Source organism: Caretta caretta, chromosome 1 (genome assembly GCF_965140235.1).
Source record: "Caretta caretta isolate rCarCar2 chromosome 1, rCarCar1.hap1, whole genome shotgun sequence".
In the NCBI taxonomy this organism is placed as follows: domain Eukaryota; kingdom Metazoa; phylum Chordata; order Testudines; family Cheloniidae; genus Caretta; species Caretta caretta.
In genome coordinates this window covers 122483447-122508640 of record NC_134206.1, presented here as the reverse complement: position 1 = coordinate 122508640, position 25194 = coordinate 122483447, and the positions used below count along the sequence as shown (strand labels likewise).

The 25194-nt window shown below is 43.2% G+C and overlaps 1 protein-coding gene across 4 annotated transcripts in view; it reads right to left on the bottom strand.

Annotated features, from left to right (window-relative positions):
- GABRG3 (gamma-aminobutyric acid type A receptor subunit gamma3) overlaps positions 1-25194 on the bottom strand; it is a 569219-nt gene that overhangs the window by 378801 nt on the left and 165224 nt on the right. The gene's annotated exons all lie outside the window — the stretch shown is intronic.

The following is a 25194-nucleotide window of genomic DNA, read 5'->3' as shown; positions in this document are numbered from 1 at the left end:
CACTGTATTTGACTACGTACATGACTTCTGAATATCCAAATGCTATGGGCCGGGGTGTGTGTGTGTGTGTGTGTGTGTGTCTGTGCTCGCATGTGTGAGAGAGAGGCAAGGGCACTTCCACTGGAAGCAAAGGGGAGATGACATAGTGGTTGAATGCATGGAACAGGGCCCTGATCCAAGTGCCAGGCAGCAGCACTCTGCTTGGAGAGAAGGACAGCAGGATGAAGGCAGCAGTTCAGGGAGGGAGTGGTCCCTAGAGGATAGGCTAGCGGATACTGGGCTTGACATCCCCAGATACAGAAGGAGTTCCTGAAACTAGGGCCACCCAGATGTTCATAGATATCTGCAGGATTCCACTGGTGTGAATGGGGATCTGTGAGTGACCTTCTTTTTAAAGTAGCTGTCCTTTAAGCCTCAGCTCAGAGTGGCTTTTAGTATGGCGGATACAATAACCACTGGGCCAGTTTTTCCCTTTCCATGTTAAAAGCCTCAGGACCGAGGTAGGTGCAGTTTGTTGGTATTTGTTTGTTTGTTAAACAAGGAAATCACCAGAGAGATTCCCCTGTAGAGACTATCCCATGTCATTCCGTCAGAGGATTGCCCCCTACAGAAAAGCTACCTATAAGCCAGGCAGATCGCAGCAGGATCTGCTGGGGTGGGGTGGTTGGGAGTGGGGGAGATTCAGATCCATCTGCATGCAGACCCTGTGCTCCTGCTCTTTCTGTGCCCCATGATGCTTCCCCCCAGTTCCCTTATAGCAGAGCTTGATTTAAGCCATTCAATCAGAAATCCCTTCAGCAGCCCTGGCTTTTGAGGATACTCAAGGATGCTTTACAGAAAAGTTAATGGAGCTGGACTGAATTAATCTTTCTGGGCAAACTGGATGGGGGTGAAAAAGGAATGATTTGTTCCCTGTTCCCCTCATCCCATAGACCTACCTCCATCATACCTCCTCCTCTATCCCTCACCACACATGGAGAGACAATCCCAAAACCTGACCCTCCTCACCCACCTTGTACACAGTAGAGGGTTCCTCCACATGCATTTATGGCTAACCGTGATCTGACAGGCTTTCCTGCCTGCCAACAGACAAGACTGAGAGGCTAGTCGTCATTAACGTTAAAAGTCTGTGTCTCTCTGAAAATGTCTGTCACCTAGATGCATCTCTCAACAGTAGAGGGGGAAGGGATTGCCTTGACAAGGTGCGGGGGAGGAGATTTTTCCTGGGATTGCTGGTGATGACTGTTGCAGGTGGCAGGGAGGCTTTCTGACAGACCCTGGTGAGAGGTAATTTTCACTTTCCTCATCCAATGATCAAGTCCATCTCTCTCCCTAGAAGTTTCCTCGACCAGAAACTCCTGTTCTACAGGCCTCTTGCTCTCCTCAAAGCACTCCTTCACCAGCTTGTGGACAGAGGAGTGGTCTTGGAAGCCCCCAGGAAAGGAGGGCCGCTGATTATGTTTTATACACTAGACCTTGAGGGTGGAACACTGCTGACTGCTCTCCCTCATGCAGCAGCTCCTCCTACAGTGGAGGCTGCTTTCTCTGGCTGTACACCATCAGGTCTACCATTGCTTAGGAGGAGGAACAGCTTCCTCTACCAGAGCTTGGATCTGGAACCTGTGGTGGGATTAAAAATAAGCCCGCAGTGCTGGAGTACATACCCTATTCCCATCGACACCTCTGCTCAGCTCTGATAGATGGTTGCAGGTGGCAGATGTCTTGTTTACTGTGGCCTGTGGAGTGGGTACCCCATAGCCCTGTCTCCTCCCTTCCTTCTCCTATCTTACGTTTCCCTCTTCCTCTGTTTCATCTCCCCTGCATCTGTCTGTCTTTCCTTCTCCATTCTCTCTCTCTTGCCTACTAAACCCCCTTCTCCACTCAAAAACCCTACAGAACATTCTTAAGATGGCCACCATTGCCGTTTTAGGTTGATATTCATTTACTGTTGACAGGAAACAAATCTTGGTTACGGGCCAAAATACCATTTTCTATTGATGTGTATGGAAAAAAAAACATTGCTCACATGAATGTGTGAAGAAAAGTGAAATAAAAGGTACATGAACATATCAAACTGAAGGGCAATTTAAAATTCATGAAGTATTTGCAACAAATAATTATCATGAGTAGCCAAGCTCAAGTACATATAATTAAGTGTTATAACAGAATACAGTTGTTTTAAAGCAGTTTAGCTCTTGATAAGAAGTGGCAGTAACAGTGAAAATACTGGCTTACTATCTAAGAATGCTCCAATAGTGCAGAAATCACAAAATCGCTATAAACAGAAGTTTACAACAGGATTGATCTGAATGACATACCATTAAAACCTGAGCATCAGAAACCCATCCATTATCATAGTGTAGAGATCAGCATAATGCTGAGACTTCAGGTTGCTTTCATTGCGGATAATTAGGTTGAGATGGTAATGTAGCATTTCAGCAATGTGCTTGATGAAATTTTCAAAGGAAAGGTTGGGGGGTTAGGTGAACCCCGGAGATTGCAATTTGGCTAGTAAGGTAAAAAATAACATAACAACTAAATGGCATAGTCAGAAGAGTCCCTGAAGGAAGAGAAGCCACCTAAATTGATCAGTGTTAACTTTTTTTTAAATTAAATAGACAATCTGCACAGTAACTCGGACTATAAGACATTTACTGTGTGGTAACAGAAGTACCTGATTGCTATTGTAAGGGGACTATTGCCCCCTTACTAACATTCAGTGGGGGTGTTTTAGTTGCTAGCCCCCAGTACTAAAAAGGGGGAAGGGTCGATGGGGAATCAGGACCCGGAGACTGACAGTCCCCAGGAACAATGGGGAGAGGCCAATGCTCCAGGTCAGCCTGAATGACAGGGCGGGAAGGCTAATCAGGGAGTCAGGAGGCCAGAGAGGTCCCGTCCTCCGTGTGAGCTGGACTTGCCTAGATCAGACAGAGTGGGGCCGAGCTAAGGAGAAAGCAGGGGCGCAAGCTGAGCTGGGGAGCAGAGCTGTGCCAGATCCAGAGAGAGCAGACCCTGTCCTGGGAGCAGAGCTGCAGCAACGAAAACCAGAGGCACAGCCCAGAGAGAGCAGACTTGCCCTGGGAGCAGAGCTGCAGCAACCAGAGGCAGAGGGGCCAAGGAAGCAGCCCAGGGAGCTGGAGGCAGAGCAGCAGCAGCAATGCAGAGACCGAGTGGTGGAGCTGGGGCTGGAGCAGTCTGGAGCTGGGTGTGGTGTGGAGCCGGGGAGAGCGAGGGGGACCCTGGGCAGCAGGCCCAGCACAGGGAGACGCCTCAGCCCAGAGGCTCTGCAGGCCAGGCTTGGATCGTAACCCCAACAGGGCGGGGGTGACACTGGGAAGAAGGGTCCTACCACTTAGAGCCTGAGAGCGTGTGGCCACCACCAGAGCGAGTGTCCAACCCACAGCATCCCTGCAGCACAGCCAGGGCCTGAGAAGGAGGCCTGGGATTTACAAGGAACAGACTGTGAACTGCCCTGACATTCCAGAGACACTGTTTGTGAAGTTCCCTGCCACAGAGCGGGGTGATGTGTTTCCTTTAACCTTTCCCGTGTTTCCTTTAACCTCTCCCATTTTTCCTTATTCTTTTTAAAATTAATTGTTGATTAAATAACATGTATTTGCTTTAATTTGTATGTAATGGTCAGCGGGTCAGAGAAGTGCCCAGGGCAGAGAGAGTACCCCGGAGTAGGGACACCCTAGCCCCTGTCCTAGGTGACCGCAGCAGGGTTAGGGGTCGAGCCCCCCAGGAATCCTGGGCCCAGCCTTGTTGGGTTACGAGGACTCTGCCAGACAGGAGAGTGGAAGGGGAGTCCTCAAGGGCAGGGAGGCCACTGGGTAAAGGAAGTGGGAGCAAGGACTCAGATCCTTTCGCTAGCCCACTTCACCAGGGTAGTGCAGAAGCCAGGAAAGTTCCCCACAATAGAGGGACTATTCCCCCGCTTACACTATCAACACAGCACTCTTAAGTAAATTCAGTTGCTGAAAGATGATACAAGTGTTGACTCAGAAAGCTATGGACCCAGTGCTGCAAGAATCACAATACAGTACCCATGTACCCAGAAGAAAAAGTGTTATTCTCTCAGTTGGAAATTACCATCCAAACTGCACCCGTTGAATTGAAGGAACATATGAACAGTAGCCAATGACTAACTGGTTTCAAATACACTTGGAAATTTACTTCTCTTGAACAGACACTGACATGTGCACTCCATACAATATACACTGGAATGGTGAGGGAATCATCTGCTATAACCTTTATAGCTTTCAATCAAACAAGCTCCTGTGAGAAACAACTTGTGACACAGTCAAGCTGATTGGGGTGGATAATGAGTTGCTGGTACAAAGTGTTGAGCTGTTCATACAGGCTCTTTGACATTTGTCTTTCAGATAAAGCATAAATGAACAGACTGATGGTTGTTATGAGCTACAACACATACATTATATCATATCTTCTTTGTAGTCCATAATTCCTGAGTCAGAAAGTTTGCTGATATCACTATAATCGCTCAGCACAGTACGCAAAGAAATGTATGTAGCGACATGCAACCAGAAGGACAGCCCTGCATGAGAATGTTTGTTTTTGCTTTGAAAAAGTAGTTTTTCAGGATAACAGGGAACGACGTAATCCCAATTGAGACACGTGTTCTCTGCACGATTTCCTTTCCCTTATATTTACATCACTGGAAGCATGCCCCATTGAGTTAAGTTTTCAACATGTTACATCTGACCTCCTCACATTCCCTCCCAAATCTTTCCCCCTGTTACCAGTGACAACTCCACTATTCTCTCTGTCCTCATAAAGTCATCACTTCTGTGTCATCTTTCACTCCTCTCACTTCTCTGCACACGCTGGTGCTGTTGCTAACAGTCCTGACAATTTTTCCTCTACAATATCTCCACAATAAGTCCACCATTATCTGCTTTGGCCGCAAGAACAACATCCTCTTTTCTAGCCCCCCCGTTCTGGTATTCTTAGGGTGTCCCCATCCCTATAACATCTAGTATCTGACCTTTGTACACAGTTTTGAATTGCACTCACACTACTTTATCGGTCCAAAAAAGTACCCCAGCAATAAGATAATCTATTGCATATGTTGTATGTACAGTGGTTGTATTAAAAAAAAGTTCCTTCCAGCCATGAAAACCCTCTGTATGTTCCATTTTAAGGAGAGGGAATATCTCCAAATGCTGTAATCTCTATAAATCTGGAATTAACTTTTAGTGAGCCCACTGTATATGCATGTTTTGAAACTCCATGAACATAAGAACGGCCATAATGGGTCAGACCAAAGGTCATCTAGCCCAGTACCATCTTCAGACAGTGGCCAAGGCCAGGTGCTTCAGAAGGAATGAACAGAACAGGTAATAAGTGATCCATCCCCATGAAATAAAAGGTCAAAAGTTGTTTTCCTACCACACAATATTACAGGCCATAATCCTTGATTTTGCAGCAAAGTACTGTAAATTACAGCATTAAAACACTTGTTTAGTGTATTTTGTGTAGTTTCCTGATCATGTAATCCTGTAAACAAAAACGTATTTACCATTAATGACATGGTAACACAGATCGACAAATTTCTTGTTTGCATTTCTCATGCACAGGATTTCTAGGATTGAAAGACAGTTGCAGCTTTATGGCAGCTTGCACTAATTTTTTTTTTCTTTTTAAATTTGGTTGTCCTCTCGTTTTTCAAAGCAGTACCACCAGAAGCTGAGCTAACTTCTCTAATCTATGAAAGTGGGGATGGTCCACTTCGTTATGGACACTTGGAACAGCAGGCAAACCACTGCATGTACATTAGTGTCTGATTACTTCTTACGTGCCTTTTCAGAAGCTGGTTGCCTACTCTGTGCCATTTCAAAATGCACCCAAGCCCTGCAGCAGTGTGCTCTGCCTCTCTCTCTCTTCCATCAGTAACTCTATCCTCCTCCTTTAACCTTCTTTTTCCTGCACCTCCTTTTGTCTTCCATAACACCTTTCTTTTCACATACAGTGTCAGCTTTTCAAAGCTGCACAAGTACAAGCCAGATATTTGTCTATGCAAATGGCCAATTCAGGGTCTGATCCAAACCTCTTTGAAATCAACAGCAATATTTCCATTGACTTCAAAGGGCTTTATTCAGGCCTAAATGCCTATTTGGCCATTTGCACATACAAATGTATCTAATTTACAATTTTTGATGTGTCCATAAAAATGCCGAACTAATCAGGTGATTGTGTGTACAAATAAAGTGTGCAATGAATTTAGCTTAGGTGCATAACTCAATGGCAATGATGTGTTTCTGAAATATAGTCCATATTTCTCTCTCACACTTACCACCACCACCACATCTTATTCCCATTTCACTTCACCACTTCTTCTTTCGGTAGGTGAAGGTATCTGCATAGTCATAATTATGTAGAAAACTGAAATTTCGCCAGAATAAAATGAAACATGTTTTTCTTTTCACACAGCGCTAACCATCAATGCTATCACATTCAGCACAAAACTTCTGCATTTTTTCTGAAGTCATTAATGTTGCTATCTTATATTCATGGTTTTAGAAAAAAGGTTTTCTGTTCAGCTTAACAAAGGGCTGGTTACTGCAGTGGCTAAAATAGATTTATCAATGACAATCTGTTAACCCTCTCGGACCTATATAGTAATAATTCTCTCTTTTTTCAACTATTGTATGTGTAACATTTAAAGTTTCCTGAGAGAGAGTTGTTCAAGGTGAATGATATTTATAATGCAATGCTGTTTGTATGCATTTCACTGCTTTGGCTTCAAAGTAAGACACTTCTAATATTGTGGTGTTATACATTATTTTTAAGCAGGCATTTCTAGATACCACTGTTGATATCCTCAAACTGCCTACCATGTTTACTGATCTCACAGCCATTTCTTCTTCTAGAGAGAGAACCAGAATCTACAGCACAAGACAATTAGGATTCGTTGAAAGATCAGTCCATCTTTCTATCCTACTTTCTTTGCAGCTAGCTTCCCTTCAGAAGTGAAGATAAAGGATAAGAGTATATGTTGTCTCCAGTGAGGCTCAATTATATGCTTAAGACTATTGAAAGTAGACACTAAAAAAATTGTAAATACTAGTCATTTAGAAAATCATTCAGTTCTCTTTGTGACAAGAGGGGATTTGTACGACTCAGTACAAAGGAAAGAGGATTACTGACTTGGTGAATTAATGACAGATCAATTTTTATAAGAAAAACTGGGGATTTAGTACATAAACTTTTCTTGGTTTTCCCCACCTTTGGGGCAGTTTTTAGTAGTTAACCCCATCTCTGTCGTGGTTAATTGCAAGCTCTAACTGGCTATGCTGCACAAATGTGGTAAATTTTGCAGCTACATCATTCACCCCTCTCTGTACCTCAGGCATCTTTGAGGTGGCCTAAGAAACGGATATAAATGTCATATACAGGGTCCTTAGGACATTATCCTGGGACCGGTTCAACAACAACAACTACAAACATCTCCCCTCACAAATGCACAGTGCAGACCTCCTGCTTTTAGCACACTTCTCACTGTTTAATCTTTGCTTTTCATTTCAAGAGTGCACTCATGGTTAGGCTTGGACAGGAGACTGCTCCTGAGCCTGTAGATAGGAACCAATGGCACCGCCAGAGCAGTTACTGTGCTTTCTGAGCAGGTGAGGTACTTTTCCTGATGATGCACAACTGGTTCCCAACCAGCTGAGTCCTGCTGCTCATTCATGTCAGAATTTTTCTAAGGGTGATCCAAATCAGATTTCTTCTTCTACTTCTTCTCCTTCCTGTATTTGACATATTGGGTAAATCCCATGTAATCCCTGGGGATTTAGAGGGCATGGCCCCTTTAAACCCTCATCCTGAGACAGCCAAAGTTTTGGCACAGACGTTTTGGCAGCGAGTCGCTGAGGTTTCTTGGCAAGACTGAGAAAACTTTGAAACGACCACCAGGCCCAGCGCTTGACATTGCAAGCTGGTCTCCATATTGGAAGAGAAGATTGAAGGTCTGGAGCAACAGATAACGACCCTGCGTTGCATACGGGAAACTGAGGATTTTCTGGACAAAACTCAGGATAGGCTTCTAGGGGCACAAAGCTCTACAGATGTAGAGCAGGTTGCACAGAGGAGCCAAGAGGCCAGTGAAGAAGCTTGGCAACATGTGACCTCCAGAAGAGATAAGCGGAATGTCCGGGTTCCAGTAACACAGACACAGGTAACTAACCGCTTTCATGTTCTCTCCACAGGTATCGTTGCGGAGAGCGGACCAGATGATATGTCTGGGGCGAGAAAGCAGAAGGAGACTCAGCTGGCTGGAAGGCATGAGATGCGCTGTCCTGAGGTTGGGAGTTCCACGACCACCACTCCCAAGAGGAGAAGGCGGGTGGTGGTGGTCAGGGACTCGCTCCTCCGGGGGACTGAGTCATCTATCTGCCGCCCTGACCGGGAAAACCGAGAAGTCTGCTGCTTGCCGGGGGCTAAGATTCGCGATGTGACGGAGAGACTGCCGAGACTCATCAAGCCCTCGGATCGCTACCCCTTCCTGCTTCTCCACGTGGGCACCAATGATACTGCCAAGAATGACCTTGAGTGGATCACTGCGGACTATGTGGCTCTAGGAAGAAGGATAAAGGAGTTGGAGGTGCAAGTGGTGTTCTCGTCCATCCTCCCCGTGGAAGGAAAAGGCCTAGGTAGGGAGCGTCGAATCGTGGAAGTCAACGAATGGCTACGCAGGTGGTGTCGGAGAGAAGGCTTTGGATTCTTCGACCATGGGATGGTGTTCCAAGAAGGAGTGCTAGGCAGAGACGGGCTCCACTTAACGAAGAGAGGGAAGAGCATCTTCGCGAGCAGGCTGGCTAACCTAGTGAGGAGGGCTTTAAACTAGGTTCACCGGGGGAAGGAGACCAAAGCCCTGAGGTAAGTGGGAAAGCGGGATACCGGGAGGAAACACAGGCAGGAATGTCTGTGAGGGGAGGGCTCCTGCCTCATACTGGGAATGAGGGGCGATCAACAGGTTATCTCAAGTGCTTATATACAAATGCACAAAGCCTTGGAAACAAGCAGGGAGAACTGGAGGTCCTGGTGATGTCAAGAAACTATGACGTGATTGGAATAACAGAGACTTGGTGGGATAACTCACATGACTGGAGTACTGTCATGGATGGTTATAAACTGTTCAGGAAGGACAGGCAGGGCAGAAAAGGTGGGGGAGTAGCACTGTATGTAAGGGAGCAGTATGACTGCTCAGAGCTCCGGTACGAAACTGCAGAAAAACCTGAGTGTCTCTGGATTAAGTTTAGAAGTGTGTGCAACAAGAGTGATGTAGTGGTGGGAGTCTGCTATAGACCACCGGACCAGGGGGATGAGGTAGATGAGGCTTTCTTCTGGCAGCTCACGGAAGCTACTGGATCGCATGCCCTGATTCTCATGGGTGACTTTAATTTTCCTGATATCTGCTGGGAGAGCAATACAGCGGTGCATAGACAATCCAGGAAGTTTTTGGAAAGCGTAGGGGACAATTTCCTGGCGCAAGTGCTAGAGGAGCCAACTAGGGGGGGCGCTTTTCTTGACCTGCTGCTCACAAACCGGGTAGAATTAGTGGGGGAAGCAAAAGTGGATGGGAATCTGGGGGGCAGTGACCATGAGTTGGTTGAGTTCAGGATCCTGACACAGGGAAGAAAGGTAAGCAGCACGATACGGACCCTGGACTTCAGGAAAGCAGACTTCGACTCCCTCAGGGAACGGATGTCCAGGATCCCCTGGGGGACTAACTTGAAGGGGAAAGGAGTCCAGGAGAGCTGGCTGTATTTCAAGGAATCCCTGTTGAGGTTACAGGGACAAACCATCCCGATGAGTCGTAAGAATAGTAAATATGGCAGGCGACCAGCTTGGCTTAATGGTGAAATCTTAGCGGATCTTAAACATAAAAAAGAAGCTTACAAGAAGTGGAAGGTTGGACATATGACCAGGGAAGAGTATAAAAATATTGCTAGGGCATGTAGGAATGTTATCAGGAGGGCCAAATCGCACCTGGAGCTGCAGCTAGCCAGAGATGTCAAGAGTAACAAGAAGGGTTTCTTCAGGTATGTTGGCAACAAGAAGAAAGCCAAGGAATGTGTGGGCCCCTTACTGAATGAGGGAGGCAAACTAGTGACAGAGGATGTGGAAAAAGCTAATGTACTCAATGCTTTTTTTGCCTCTGTTTTCACTAACAAGGTCAGCTCCCAGACTGCTACGCTGGGCATCACAAAATGGGGAAGAGATGGCCAGCACTCTGTGGAGATAGAGGTGGTTAGGGACTTTTTAGAAAAGCTGGACGTGCACAAGTCCATGGGGCCGGACGAGTTGCATCCGAGAGTGCTGAAGGAACTGGCGGCTGTGATTGCAGAGCCATTGGCCATTATCTTTGAAAACTCGTGGCGAACCGGGGAAGTCCCGGATGACTGGAAAAAGGCTAATGTAGTGCCAATCTTTAAAAAAGGGAAGAAGGAGGATCCTGGGAACTACAGGCCAGTCAGCCTCACTTCAGTCCCTGGAAAAATCATGGAGCAGGTCCTCAAAGAATCAATCCTGAAGCACTTGCATGAGAGGAAAGTGATCAGGAACAGCCAGCATGGATTCACCAAGGGAAGGTCATGCCTGACTAATCTAATCGCCTTCTATGATGAGATTACTGGTTCTGTGGATGAAGGGAAAGCAGTGGATGTATTGTTTCTTGACTTTAGCAAAGCTTTTGACACGGTCTCCCACAGTATTCTTGTCAGCAAGTTAAGGAAGTATGGACTGGATGAATGCACTACAAGGTGGGTAGAAAGCTGGCTAGATTGTCGGGCTCAACGGGTAGTGATCAATGGCTCCATGTCTAGTTGGCAGCCGGTATCAAGTGGAGTGCCCCAAGGGTCGGTCCTGGGGCCGGTTTTGTTCAATATCTTCATAAATGATCTGGAGGATGGTGTGGATTGCACTCTCAGCAAATTTGCGGATGATACTAAACTGGGAGGAGTGGTAGATACGCTGGAGGGGAGGGATAGGATACAGAAGGACCTAGACAAATTGGAGGATTGGGCCAAAAGAAATCTGATGAGGTTCAATAAGGATAAGTGCAGGGTCCTGCACTTAGGATGGAAGAACCCAATGCACAGCTACAGACTAGGGACCGAATGGCTAGGCAGCAGTTCTGCGGAAAAGGACCTAGGGGTGACAGTGGACGAGAAGCTGGATATGAGTCAGCAGTGTGCCCTTGTTGCCAAGAAGGCCAATGGCATTTTGGGATGTATAAGTAGGGGCATAGCGAGCAGATCGAGGGACGTGATCGTTCCCCTCTATTCGACATTGGTGAGGCCTCATCTGGAGTACTGTGTCCAGTTTTGGGCCCCACACTACAAGAAGGATGTGAATAAATTGGAGAGAGTCCAGCGAAGGGCAACAAAAATGATTAGGGGTCTGGAACACATGAGTTATGAGGAGAGGCTGAGGGAGCTGGGATTGTTTAGCCTGCAGAAGAGAAGAATGAGGGGGGATTTGATAGCTGCTTTCAACTACCTGAAAGGGGGTTCCAAAGAGGATGGCTCTAGACTGTTCTCAATGGTAGCAGATGACAGAACGAGGAGTAATGGTCTCAAGTTGCAGTGGGGGAGGTTTAGATTGGATATTAGGAAAAACTTTTTCACTAAGAGGGTGGTGAAACACTGGAATGCGTTACCTAGGGAGGTGGTAGAATCTCCTTCCTTAGAGGTTTTTAAGGTCAGGCTTGACAAAGCCCTGGCTGGGATGATTTAACTGGGAATTGGTCCTGCTTTGAGCAGGGGGTTGGACTAGATGACCTTCTGGGGTCCCTTCCAACCCTTATATTCTATGATTCTATGATTCTATGATTTGCTGTGGTCCCTTGAGGATAGTTCCTCTGTAGGAGAAATGCCTCTCTTTTCTGCATGTAGAAGCTGCTGCAGTTTATCCTTGATCATTTCCTTTTGTGAAGAATGCATCAGAGGTCACAATTGACCAGAACTCTAGTTTCATAGCCTCTATGTTCCTTTTATAAAATGGTGTATTAAACGTAAGGCTTAGTTAGAAAGTCAAACACAGTGCATGAAAATGGTATCAGTAGCCTAGGTGCATAAATCAATGGTAATAAGATAGGAGAGCACACAATTAAGCAATAAAGACACTGGGCACAATAGAACAGATCCTTGGAAGGCAGCTGTCCTGGAGAAAGAGCATCCTGGTAATGTGAGGATACAATGTTAAATAAAGAGAAATGCCACTGTTTCCTGGCTGAATGGGGGAGAAAAAAAAGCAATGCAGTAGTCAGCAGGAGGGGAAGGATAACTCAGTGGTTTGAGCATTGACCTGCTAAACCCAGGGTTGTGAGTTTAATCATTGAGGGGGCCATTTAGGGATCTGGGGCAAAAATTGGGGATTGGTCCTGCTTTGAGCAGGGGGTTGGACTAGATGACTTCCTGAGGTCCCTTCCAACCCTGATATTCAGTATTCTATGACTACACGCTTTTCAAATATATCTCTCAGAGAGCTTGTGTCCCTAAACATTAATCTACCTGTGTATTTGCAATGCATATATACCATGGAAGCTTGAAGAGCCTTAAAAACTGAAAAAATAAATCAGTGTCCAAGTAGAGTCACAGAAGTTCCCAGGCTGTAGGATTATTGTTTTAAATATAAAAACTGGAAACTAGCACAGACATGTGTTTATTCTGGACTAGCTCACACATCACCCCCTTACTCACAGAAACACTCAAAATGATTTCCACAGACGCAGAAGAGCACAGGTAGATGGCTTAGCAAAGGAAAGAAACAGACCCTCTACCATGTAACTTCAACCACATGCCAAACCAACCAAGGTGAAGAGCCTTTGTCTAGGCCCACAGAGGAAAGAAAATCCTTGGCCCCTTTAAGGATTACATCCCCGTCCCCACTGGATTTGAGGAGGTGGGGCACTGTGGATGACTGGTTGGACAGAAAGGTACAATATAAGTCTATTGGCTTTCATGCACCCAAAGGGAGGCCTTACAAACTGCCTCCAAGCTTTTTGGGTTTAGGGAAAGATGAGGTTTACAGGCTTTGTGGTGGGCATCATGCTAACTACTTTTTGGGGGTGGGGAAGAAATTGTTCACTTGCTACCAGATTGGCCTGGACTGGGTGGAGTTTTCCACCTTCCGTTCAGCACCAGGGAACAGTGGGTTAGGTTAGTTGTAAAATTCATTTCTGTCACAACTTGGCAGGTGTCCAGTGCAGGAACTCATTCGGTATGGGTTTATGGAAAATAGATCCTGTCAGACTAACTTGATATATTTTTCGATAAGATTATGTGTTTGGTTAATAAAGGTAATAGTGATGCTAAGAAACAAACTTCTGTAAGACATTTGACTTGGCACTGCATGGCATTTTGATTTAAAAACTAGAACGATATACAATTAACATGGCACATATTAAATGGATTAAAAATTGTCTGTTAGGTTTCAAAATTAGGTCTGCCAAGGATTAAAAAAATTGTGATTAATCATGAGACTAAAAATAATCACAATTAATTGCAGTTACAATCACACTGTTAAACAATAATAGAATACCCTATATTTAAATATTTTTGGACGTTTTCTACATTTTCAAATATATTGATTTCAGTGACAACACAGAAAACAAAGTGAACAGTGCTCACTATATATTTTTGATTACAAATATTTTCACTGTAAAAAAGATAAAGAAAAGAAATAGTATTTGTCAATTCACCTTATACAATTACTGTAGTGAAATGTCTTCACTGTGAAAGTGCAATTCGCAAATGTAGAATTATTTTAACATAACTGCACTCAAAACCATAACAATGTAAAACTTTAGAGCCTACAAGTCCTCTCAGGCCTACTTCTTGTTCAACTAATCGCTAAGACAAACAAGTTTGTTTACACTTATGGGCTATAATGCTGCCCTTTTCTTATTTACAATGTCACCTGAAAGTGAGAATAGGCATTTGCATAGCACTGATGAAGCTGGCATTGCAAGGTATTTACGTGCCAGATATGCTAAATATTAGTATGCCCCTTCATCCTTCGACCACCATTCCAGAGGACATGCGTCCATGCTGATGACGGGTTCTGTTTGATAACGACCCAAAGCAGTGCAGACCAACGCACATTCATTTTCACCAGCTGAGTCAGATGCCATCAACAGAAGATTGATTTTCTTTTCTGATGGTTCGGGTTCTGTAGTTTCCGCATCACATTGTTCTTTTAAGACTTCTGACAGCATTTTCCACACCTTGTCCCTCTCAGATTTTGCAAGGCACTTCAGACTCTTAAACCTTGGGTCGAATGCTGTAGCTATCTTAGAAATTTCACATTGGTACCTTCTTTGCGTTTGGTTGAATCTGCAGTGAAAGTGTTCTTAACATGAACAACATGTGGGTCATCATCCGAGACTGCCATAACATGAAATATATGGCAGAATGCAGGTAAAACCATGGAGCAGGAGACATACAATTCTCCCTCAACTGGTTCAGTCACAAATGTAATTAACACATTATTTTTTTTAACAAGCATCTTCACCATGGAAGTATCTAATTATCTAATTCTGGTTTTGAACCCAGTTATATTTTTGGCCTTTATAAGATCCCCTGGCAAAGAGTTCCACAGATTGACTGAGCATTGTGTGAAGAAGTGCTTCCTTATGTTAGTTTTAAACTTGCTGCCTATTAATTTTTATTGGGTAACCCCTAGTTCTTGTGCTATATGAAGGGATAAATAACACTTCCCTATTCACTTTCTCCACACCATTCATGATTGTATCGACCTCTGTCATAACGCCCTGTTAGTTGTCACTTTCCTAAGATGAACAGTCTCAGTCTTTTTAATCTCTTCTCATATGGAAGCTGTTCCATACCCCTAATCATTCTGTAGTTTTTCCAATTCCAATATATCTTTTTTGAGATTGGGCTACCAGAGCTGCAGGCAGTATTCAAGGTAAAGGTGTACCATGGATTTATATACTGGCATTATGATAGTTTCTGTCTTATTATCTGTCCCTTTCCCAGTGGTTCCTAACATGGTTAGCTTTTTTGACTGCTGCTGCACATTGAAGGGATGTTTTCAGAGAACTATCCACAATGACTCCAAGATCTCTTTCTTGAGTGGTAACAGCTAATTTAGACCCCGTCATTTTGTACGTGTAGTTGGAATGATTTATTCCAATATGCATTACTTTGCACTTATCAACAATGTCATTATCTGCACTTATCTACATTTTCATCTGCCATTTTCTTGCCCAGTTACCCAGTTTTCTGAGATCGTTTTGCAACTTTTGCAGTGAGCTTTGAACGTAACTTTGAGTAATTGTGTGGTCTGCAAACTTTGCCACCTCGCTCTTTACCCCTTTTTCCAGATCATTTATGACTATGCTGAATAGCACTGGTACCAGTACAGATCCTTGGGGGATCCTGCTATTTACCCCCTCAAAGAGTTCTAACAGCATGATTTCCCTTTACAAAAGCCATGTTGACTCTCTCCCTAACATATTGTTCTCAGCTCTGTGTCTGATAATTCTGTACTTCACTATAGTTTCAACTAGTTTGCCCGGTACTGAAGTTAGACTTACTGGCCTGTAATTGTCAGGATCGCCTCTGGAGCCTTTTTTAAAAATTGGCATTACATTAGCTATCCACCAGTCATCTATTACAGAAGCTGATTTAAGTGATAGGTTACATACCACAGTTAGTAGCTCTGCAATTTCATATCTGAGTTCTTTCAGAACTCCTGGGTTAATACCATCTGGGCCTGGTGACTTACTGCTGTTTGATTTATCAATTTGTTCCAAAACCTCCTCTCTTGGAATCTATGAACTGGGGTCCAGTTCCTTGATCAAGCAGAACTGGAAGTGGATTAGGAGAAGGCATCTCATAAAGAAGATGAAAAATCCAATTGGGGCTCCTAATTTCTGGTATAGTGATGAAAGAAACCTCTTTGTCCCCACCCCCTTCACCTTCCTATGAGGGAAGCTAGTGGATTTCCACCACGGTGTTGGGACCAGATAGAATGGAGGGGTGGGGACCTGATGGCAACCCTCTAGCAGGTGGTATGGATTACAAAGGAATGGCGACTTGCACTGGACAAGTTACCACTGGATAGTTCCCAGCTGTGTTATTTAATAAGGTTGTGGTCTATTTAAACCATATTTTGTTGTCTTATTTTAATTCCTGCAGTGTTTGGGATAAGTGGAGCGCTACATGAATACAAGGGTTCATCTGTGCTAATCCAGTTGAAGAATTGGAGCACCAGTTGCATTGTAAACTCATACATATACTGATAGTGAGGGAAATCATGTGCCCAATTCCAAATAATGTTTCCCAGACAGGAAAGTTTTGAAGGCAACATTTCAATTTCATGAATATCATGCAAATTCAGTTAGGGTCAAATTTCAGAAATTTAATTTTCAAATCAACTATGTTGCAGAGTGTTTTTGAGGACATTGAGACCAAAGCCATACCAAAGACAATTCCAAATATTCTGATCTAAGGGTCTTACCATTCCAATTTTAGGGACTGATCATGTACTTATCTTCCTACATGTGATTAATACCCTGGAAGTCACTGGGACTGATCATGCAATTATTGTAAGCACATACATAAGTGTCAGCAGAATCCGGGCCTCTAGTATCTTATCCTGAAATTCTGACTCAGACAAACTCCCATTGACTTCAATGGGACCATATGCAGTGCACAAGAAGACCATTGAAACTCTTGTTTTATATAGAATTAAAAGCATATTACTGGTTTGTTCCAAGCCATCCAGTAAATAGCTATTAAGGCATCTGTTTTAATACTTTTTACATTCTCCAAATTGTATTACGGTTAATCGATTCTGGTAATTAACTTTTTATGCTTATTGATTCCCTTTAGTGGCCTTGCTTATTTTAAGTTTTAATTTCGAAGACTGTAAGTGGCCCTTAATATATTAGATAGGTCAAATTACTTTGCTCATAATCACAGTCACTATAAAACTGAATTATCAGCATTCAGATATCTATTGAATCTAATCAGTAATACCCTTTTACTGGCCCCCGCAGCCTTCCCATTACAATGTGGCTTTTGACTTTTTCTAATATTTTTTACACTTTATGCAGAAAATCTGTTCTGATAGGTCCCAATTTTTATTTATTTTACAAAAAATTATGGATATTATGAAAGAATTTACTGAGCATTCCCGTTTATTGGTTAATTGAATTAAAATGTCATATCATTTAGGACATTTGAATACAACTTGAGCCTCATCCTACACCAGAATTCATATGTTATCCTAAATATCTTGGTGTGCAAGTGGAAAAAATGAGAGAGTTTGCATTATATGATCAGCCTCTTCTTGATAACCCTATTAGAAATTAGCTAATTGAATCACATCATCTTCATTAATTGGAAGGGCATATGCTATTAAAATTCTAGTACTAATATAATTTTGTGTTTATTTTGGCATACTCAGAGATGGCTACTTTAAAAAACCAAACAAAACCTCCAAATGCTGACATTATATTTCTTTTCAGACTAGTGTGAGTTTTACAATTATGCCTTGATCCTGCAAAGACTTATGTCATGTTTAACTTTATGCACTGTTAGATGCTTCACTGAGTTCAACGGGAGCATTTACATGTGTAAAGTACATATATCTCTTTAGATATGGGACAAAATCTCTAGACAATTCCAGTGGAATTTCCACTGGGTTCATTGGCTCTCCCCAGGTTTTAATATTATGTATGGGCTCAATAAGCGTTATTTTAGAGAATCCCGCGTGACAATGCACATATGTTATAAATGAACATTTTTATACTATCCTGCTTTATTTTTGTGAGATGTGATGGCGGGGGGGGGGGTAGGGGATAATATGTTTATTTAGCATTTTGGCTACATCAGATTTTTTTAGGAACTCTTTAAATGTGAGGCTGAATGGATGTTTGTTACATAATCATGTTGCATTTTAATAAAAACACATTTCTAAACATTAACTAGGTAAATCTGCATTTGATTTTTCCACATCTATATTTTATCAGTATTCACATTTAATCTAACATAGCCTCTGGTAAATTAAAGGTTTAGATTACATGGAACCTTTACTGAAGGTAATTTTGTGCTTCAGAGTCCAATGCTCCTCTCACTTGCATCAATGTAAATCAGGTAAAACTCCACTGAAAGCAGTGGAATTGTACCAACATACATCTTAAGTGAGAGGACAAAAAGCCCCAATTTAAAAGATAAAGGTATACATAAATTATGTACTAAGATTTTAGCTAGTAAAGATAAAAGATTTATTACATTTCTCGAACAATGGTCCTATAATTTATATTTTTGATGCTGGACCAAATCTTGCCATTCAAACTGTACTCATTAAGGCCAAAATCCTATCCCAAGCCTCTAGCCCAATTTGTCAGGCTGTGCGTTGGACAGATACAGGCTCCCAGGCTGCAGAGCCGCATTGCAGAGGTTTTTTAGCCCGATGGCCTATTTAGCCTAGGTTTCTTGTAACAGTTTTCAAGATACACCCAGAACTTATTGTACATCCGCAGCATCAGATGAACGGAACAGCCTTATAGAAAAGTCATGACAAATAAACCTATAAGCAGTTTTTACATGGATTACCCACAGAATTGGGACCCAGACCACTGTAGAGCTCCCATTTCTGTTCCCTGCCTGCCTAAGCCCGGCTCCCTCCTGACTTTCACAATTCTGGGCAAGGAGGCACTCACAGAGCAAGAGATTCACAACTCCCAGGTAACCCCCTTATATCTCAATATATAAAGCCCTGGGACTAGATCCTCACTCTAAGTCATAGCTCCAGTGAAATCAAAGGAACTAGGACAATTTAACCAGCCGAGGATCTAGTCCATGAGGTTTATCCATGTCTCATAAAACTCCTCATTCATCCTCAACATAGTCATTCCCAGATCACAGATCTTTGTGCTGTCATCTAATGGAAAATGATGGCAAAAGACAGAGGCCAAGTTCACTCTTCGCATAAGTATTGAAATCAATGGAGTTTGTGCCATCAGTGAATGTGGCCCAGAGACTTTCTAAAATACCTCCCTGCCTTTAGCAGTGTGTTAAGTAACAGTTAGTCAAAATGTACTGGGTTTAGGAACACTTGAACAGAATGTTAATGTTCCATGGACTTCAGCTGCCTCCTGGCTTGCAGAGAGAATGGCTTTTGAAGACTGCTGTTGGGAACACTGGGGCATGGCCACTAGGTAACTCGAGGGGATGGAAGACCACGAGTGTCGATGAAGCCCCCTCGCACTAGGCCCCGGTGTCCTTGCCCCCCCCCCTCCTGCCTGGAGGCACTCGCAGCAGCTCTGCGTGCTAGGCCCAAGTGTCCTTGGCCCCCCCGCCTGGAGGCACACACAGCAGTTATGCTGAGAATCTGCAACAGTATGTTGCAGAGTCAGACTGCCTGAAACTAAGCAAGGCCAAACAGGGGAGATATGGAAGAACAATGCTGAATAAAGCAGCTTTATGTATAGTTTAACAAATGATACAGAGAATCAGGGAACTAGCTGGGAACTGGATTGGCTGGCTATATGGATACTTGGAGCAGCTTGCTATTGGATAAGTATGCTGGGAAAAAGGATGTATAAAAGCCTGTGTAACTTCCTGCTCTGTTGTACAGGATTTGAGATTCAAATCTCCCTGTACCTTTTTGAAGCTTCAAATAAACTTTTCTGCTTCTCCACCCCGTTGTGATTATTGGGTGTAGCACACCGGGTAACGAACCAACTCAAGCTGTTGTTCAGCCTCTCGGCACTGGGTGCCGGCAACACTGCTATTAATGACACATTGGGACATTATGGTAAACGAAGGCCTATAATTTGTAGAGTTTATTTTTAAGGATGGTTTTTGGAGAACTGCAGCTTTGATGGCTATGAAAAAAAAAGGAAAGGAAAAAATGAAATAAGAACCATAAAGGATAAAAGCCAAGTTTTCTGGAGGGCATTCTTCAGGACAAGAGTTGGTTATTTATTTTCCTCTGCTACTTAAAGGGACAAAGGAGGAGCGTAAACCTGGTTGGTCATTAGAGGACTGCCAAAAGATACCACAGAGAATGCAGAGTGCATTAGATGTAAAATGCCTGTGCATAAATCTATTGCTAGCAAAAAACAGGGCTAAATTAACATTACCCCCTCACCCCTATTTTTTAACTTAAACCAGAGTGTTAGCTGGAGAACAACAAAAGATAATTGCCGACAAGATATTTCAATCAGCTCTCCTTACTCAATAACCTTTATAAAATCCCACCAGACAGACAGATAGTCCAGTCAAATTTAACTGAGGATGGGGTAATTACAGGCAGCAAATATTCTTTTTTGGTTTAATTTAATTAGCACTTTTAGCAACTGAAGAGCTGAGTTTTTTTAATCAAAATTGGTTTTTAATCTTTTCTCCACACAACCAAAGCAGTCAGGCACTTGTTATTGAGCCAGTTTCTTGTCAGAGTTGACAATTCTGCATTCCAACCACAACTTCTTTTGACAAGCACTCAGGAATTTATCTACACTTGTTTTTAACCAAGTACTTTTTGTTACCCCTTTTTTCTTTAACGATCAAATGTATTGCATATGACGCTGTACCTTAAAAATCATTTGACTTTACCAACTACTCTATCTTTTATTCAAAATTATGGTGTTTGCTAGTGTTATTCTACAGTATGTTTCGTCTTAAAAAAAAAACGAGGAGTACTTGTGGCACCTTAGAGACTAACAAATGTATTTGGGCATAAGCTTTTGTGGGCTAAAACCCACTTCATCGGATGCATGCAGTGGAAAATACAGTAGGAAGATATATATATACACACAGAGAACATGAAAAAATGGGTGTTGCCATACACACTGTAACTTGACCAATTAATTAAGGTGGGCTATTATCAGCAGGAGAAAAAAAAACAAAAAAACTTTTGTGATAATCAAGATGGCCCATTTCAAACAGTTGACAAGAAGGTGTTAGTAACAGTAGGGAGGAAAACATTAGCAAGGGGAAATAGTTTTACTTTGTGTAATGACCCATCCACTCCGAGTCTCCATTCAAGCCTAATTTAATGGTGTCCAGTTTGCAAATTAATTCCAATTCTGCAGTTTCTCGTTGGAGTCTGTTTTTGAAGGGTTTTTTTGTTGGAGAATTGCAACTTTTAGGTCTGAAATTGAGTGACCAGGGAGGTCGAAGTGTTCTCCGACTGGTTTTCAAATGTTATAAATCTTGATGTCTGATTTGTGTCCATTTATTCTTCTGCGTAGAGATTGTCCGGTTTGGCCAATGTACATGGCAGAGGGGCATTGCTGGCACATGATGGCATATCACGTTGGTAGATGTGCAGGCAGAGGTGAAAATAAGCCAGTACGCCCCGGTATGGCGTACCGATAAGAGCCGGTGCGCTGTACCGGGACCGGCTTTCCCAGAGGGCAATTTAAAGCCCTGGGGTAGCAGAGGCGGGGCTGCGGTGGGGATTTAAAGGGCCCCGGAGCTCCAGCCGCTGCTACTGCCCCGGCCCTTTAAATCTCCACCTGAGCACTGCTGCCAAAGCCCTGGGGTAGCGGTGGGGTGGCTCTGGCAGGGATTTAAAGGGCCCCGGAGCTCCAGCCACCACCACCGCCCCAAGGCCCTTTAAATCCGCGCCTGAGCTCTGCTGCCCGAGCCCTGGGATGGGGTGGGGCGGCTCTGGCGGGGATTTAAAGGGCCCCGGAGCTCCAGCCGCTGCTACTTCCCCGGGCCTTTAAATCCCCGCTGGAGCCCTGCTGCCGAAGCCCTGGGGTATTGGCGGCAGGGCTCCAGAGTGGATTTAAAGGGCCGGGGCGGTAGCGGCGGCTGGAGCCTCAGGGCCCTTTAAATCCCCAACTGAGCACAGCTGCTGCTACCCAGGGCTCGGGCAGCAGGGCTCAGGGTTCTGGCAGCTGCTACCACAGAGGAGCTCCAGGCCCTTTAAAGCTCTGCCAGAGCCCAGAGCCCCGGGGTAGCGGTGGCAGCTGGGAGCCCCCAGGGCTCCTCAGTGATTTAAAGGGCCCGGGGCTCCACTGCGTTAGTGGCAGCTGGAGCCCTGGGCCCTTTAAATCTCCCCCGAGTCCCAGGGTTCCCAGCCGCCTCTGCAGCTGGTTGCTCGGGGGTGATTTAAAGGGCCCTGGGCTCCCAGCCACCACTACCGCAGCTGGAGCCCTGGGCCTTTAAATCAAGATTTAAAGCGCCTGGGGATTTAAGGCCCTGCCTCTTCCGGTTAAGGCCACGCCTCTTCTGGTTGAGGCCACGCCCCCTGCCGAGGACTCTGGCATACTGGTAAGTCCTCTAACTTACTTTCACCCCGTGTGCAGGTGAACAAGCCTCTTATGGTGTTTACCTGCACATCTACCAATGTGATATATGCCATCAAATGCAAAGCATTCCACTTAGGAAGGAACAATCATACAAAATGGGAGATGACTGCCTAGGAAGGAATACTGTGGAAAGGGATCTGGGAGTCAAGCTAAATAGGAGTCAACAGTGTAACACTTTGGAAAAAAAAAAGCAGCAAACATCATTCTGGGGTTTTTTAGCAGGAGTGGTGTAAGCAAGGCCCAAGAAGTAATTCTTCCTCTCTACTCCGCAGTGATTACTCAACAGGAGTATTGTGTCCAGCTCTGGATACCACATTTCAGGAAACATGTGGACAAATTGGAGAAAGTCCAGTGAAGAGCAACAAAAATCATTAAAGGTCTAGAAAACATGACCTATGAGGGAAGATTGAAAAAATTGGTTTGTTTAGTTTGGAGAAGAGAAGACTGAGGGGGGACATGATAACCGTTTTCAAGTACGTAAGAAGTTGTTACAAGGAGGAGGGAGGTAAATTGTTCTCCTGAACTTCTGAGGATAGAACAAGAAGCAATGAGCTTAAATTGCAGCAAGGGTGGTTTAGGTTGGACATTAAGAAAAAATTCCTGTCAGGGTAGTTAGGCACCGGAATAAATTGCCGAGGAAGGTTGTGGAATCTCTGGTTTCAGAGTAGTAGCCGTGTTAGTCTGTATTCGCAAAAAGAAAAGGAGTACTTGTGGCACCTTAGAGACTAACCAATTTATTTGGTTAAGCTTATGCTCAAATAAATTGGTTAGTCTCTAAGGTGCCACAAGTACTCCTTTTCTTTTTGTGGAATCTCTGTCATTGGAGATCTTTAAGAGCAAGTTAGACTAACACCTGTCTAGATAATACGTGTAGTCCTGCCTGGAATACAGGGGACTGGACTAGATGACCTCTCAAGATCCCTTCCAGTCTTACAATTCTGATAGAGATGAATGATCTCCCTTAATGCCTATGTTACAGTGCCTATTTTAGAAGCATGAAATTGGGAAACAAGTTATAGGGCCTGATTCATCAAAGCACATAAGCACATGCTTAACTTTAAACTGAAGTCAAACAACTACTCATGTAGTTAAATTAAGCATGTGCATAGTCAATCCATGGAGGATCAGGTCTCAAGTCATCTGCTGTTTTTTTAGTGGTTTATATTGCATTAATTAAGGTAGGTCATATATTTCTTTCCCCCCCTGCCCATGCTCTTTTAGAAGATCTTAAGGATACCTTTGAACATAAGTAGACATCTGGAGTAAATATTTCGTAGTAAAAATATCAGAAAACTTGGCAGCTTTGTTTCATTAAATTACAACCTACTTCTAAAAACAATTTCAGAGAATTTCACATCATTATGATTCATGGATTTCTAGAATAAGTATGATAAAAGTGAAAAACTCTATCGAGACTGATCTATTTATTTCACACTGTATATTTCTACTATAAAAGTACCTTCCTTTCTAAAATTTTTGTAAAGATAGTTTCTTAACTGATGTGAAGTGACAGTAATTTATATGGCTGGGAGCATTTGGTTCAACTAAGTTTCTTCCTATTTAGTATAAAATGATTTGTGATTTTTATGATGAAAGCTGGACTTTCTTAAAGCGATTTAACATTTCTTTCCCTGTGTGCCAGTTTCCTCTATGTCTGCTGCCCAGAATAAAGAAAGAAATAGCAGCATATAATTGTTGAGGGGGTCAGAAATTGCTAACAAAATATTTTATAATGGGTGGTGTTCTTTGTCACAGTTACATGAGACTTCTTTCCTCTTTAAAAATAAAGGTATGATGTTTTATTATTTTACACCATACTGTTAATTTCTCCCCATTTTGATTTGTGTTGATGACTAAAATAAAATAGTTATTGACTAAGACAAATAACGTAGGCTCTCAGCCCGCAACCACCTCTGAGTGGGAAGATCCTTTCACCTACATAGAGGCATGTTGACATCTTTAGGGCTCCCTGAGGTATAGGTATCAGCCTACACAGGACGAATTGCATGTTCAAGGCTTGATTTGGGACTCTAACTTTAAACTGATTGTTTTTACTTCAAACTTTTCCCCAGTGATTAAATTTCAAGGCTAAGGCATGGCATTTCTTGAGAACATTTTCATTTATTACTAAACATATGTGCCCTCGCAGAAAACCCTAAACTGAGAGGAAAAAAATGGGTTAAAAAAATTGGTGGCGGGAGATTACAGTAAAGTTTATAGCTGGGTTATTCTTTTCACAAGCTTGTTCATGGCATCTCTCTTCCCCAATTGTCATTGACTCACTCTGCAGCCTCTATGCTACTGCACATTTCAAAAGGAATACAATGTATTACTCCTGGGTTAAAATGCCTGCTCTAGGGTGTAAAGCATAGGTCTGGCCGACTTATTTATGACTCCCTAACTTGCTGAGCTAAATGGCAAAACACATTATTTATTCCCCCGTGCTATCATCATTCCCTTTCTTTCCCTCCTGTATCACTGATCTATTTATAAAGGCCTTTATGTGCAAATGGTGTTCATCCATCATTAAATTTTCATTCCAACGAGTACCATTTTCAGGGATAACTCTTTAAATTCACTTCTTCCTTCTTCCTTCACATTTCTCTGATAATTCTTTTTTTAATAAGTAATGGATTTCTGTGATTTTATAAAATACACCCAGCCCCTTTCCCCCAGGCACACCTTGCCTGCCAGTGTAACTCTGAGGTAGAGAGAATAAAAAGGGTTCTGAATGAATTTCTATTAACATCCAGGCAGCACCATGAAGAACAATGATAAAGTAAGGGTTTATTGGTTGTTTAAATCAATGTAAATTCTGCCATGGTATATGCACATAGTAATTTCTATTTGTCTTTTCATTGTTGAATGAATAT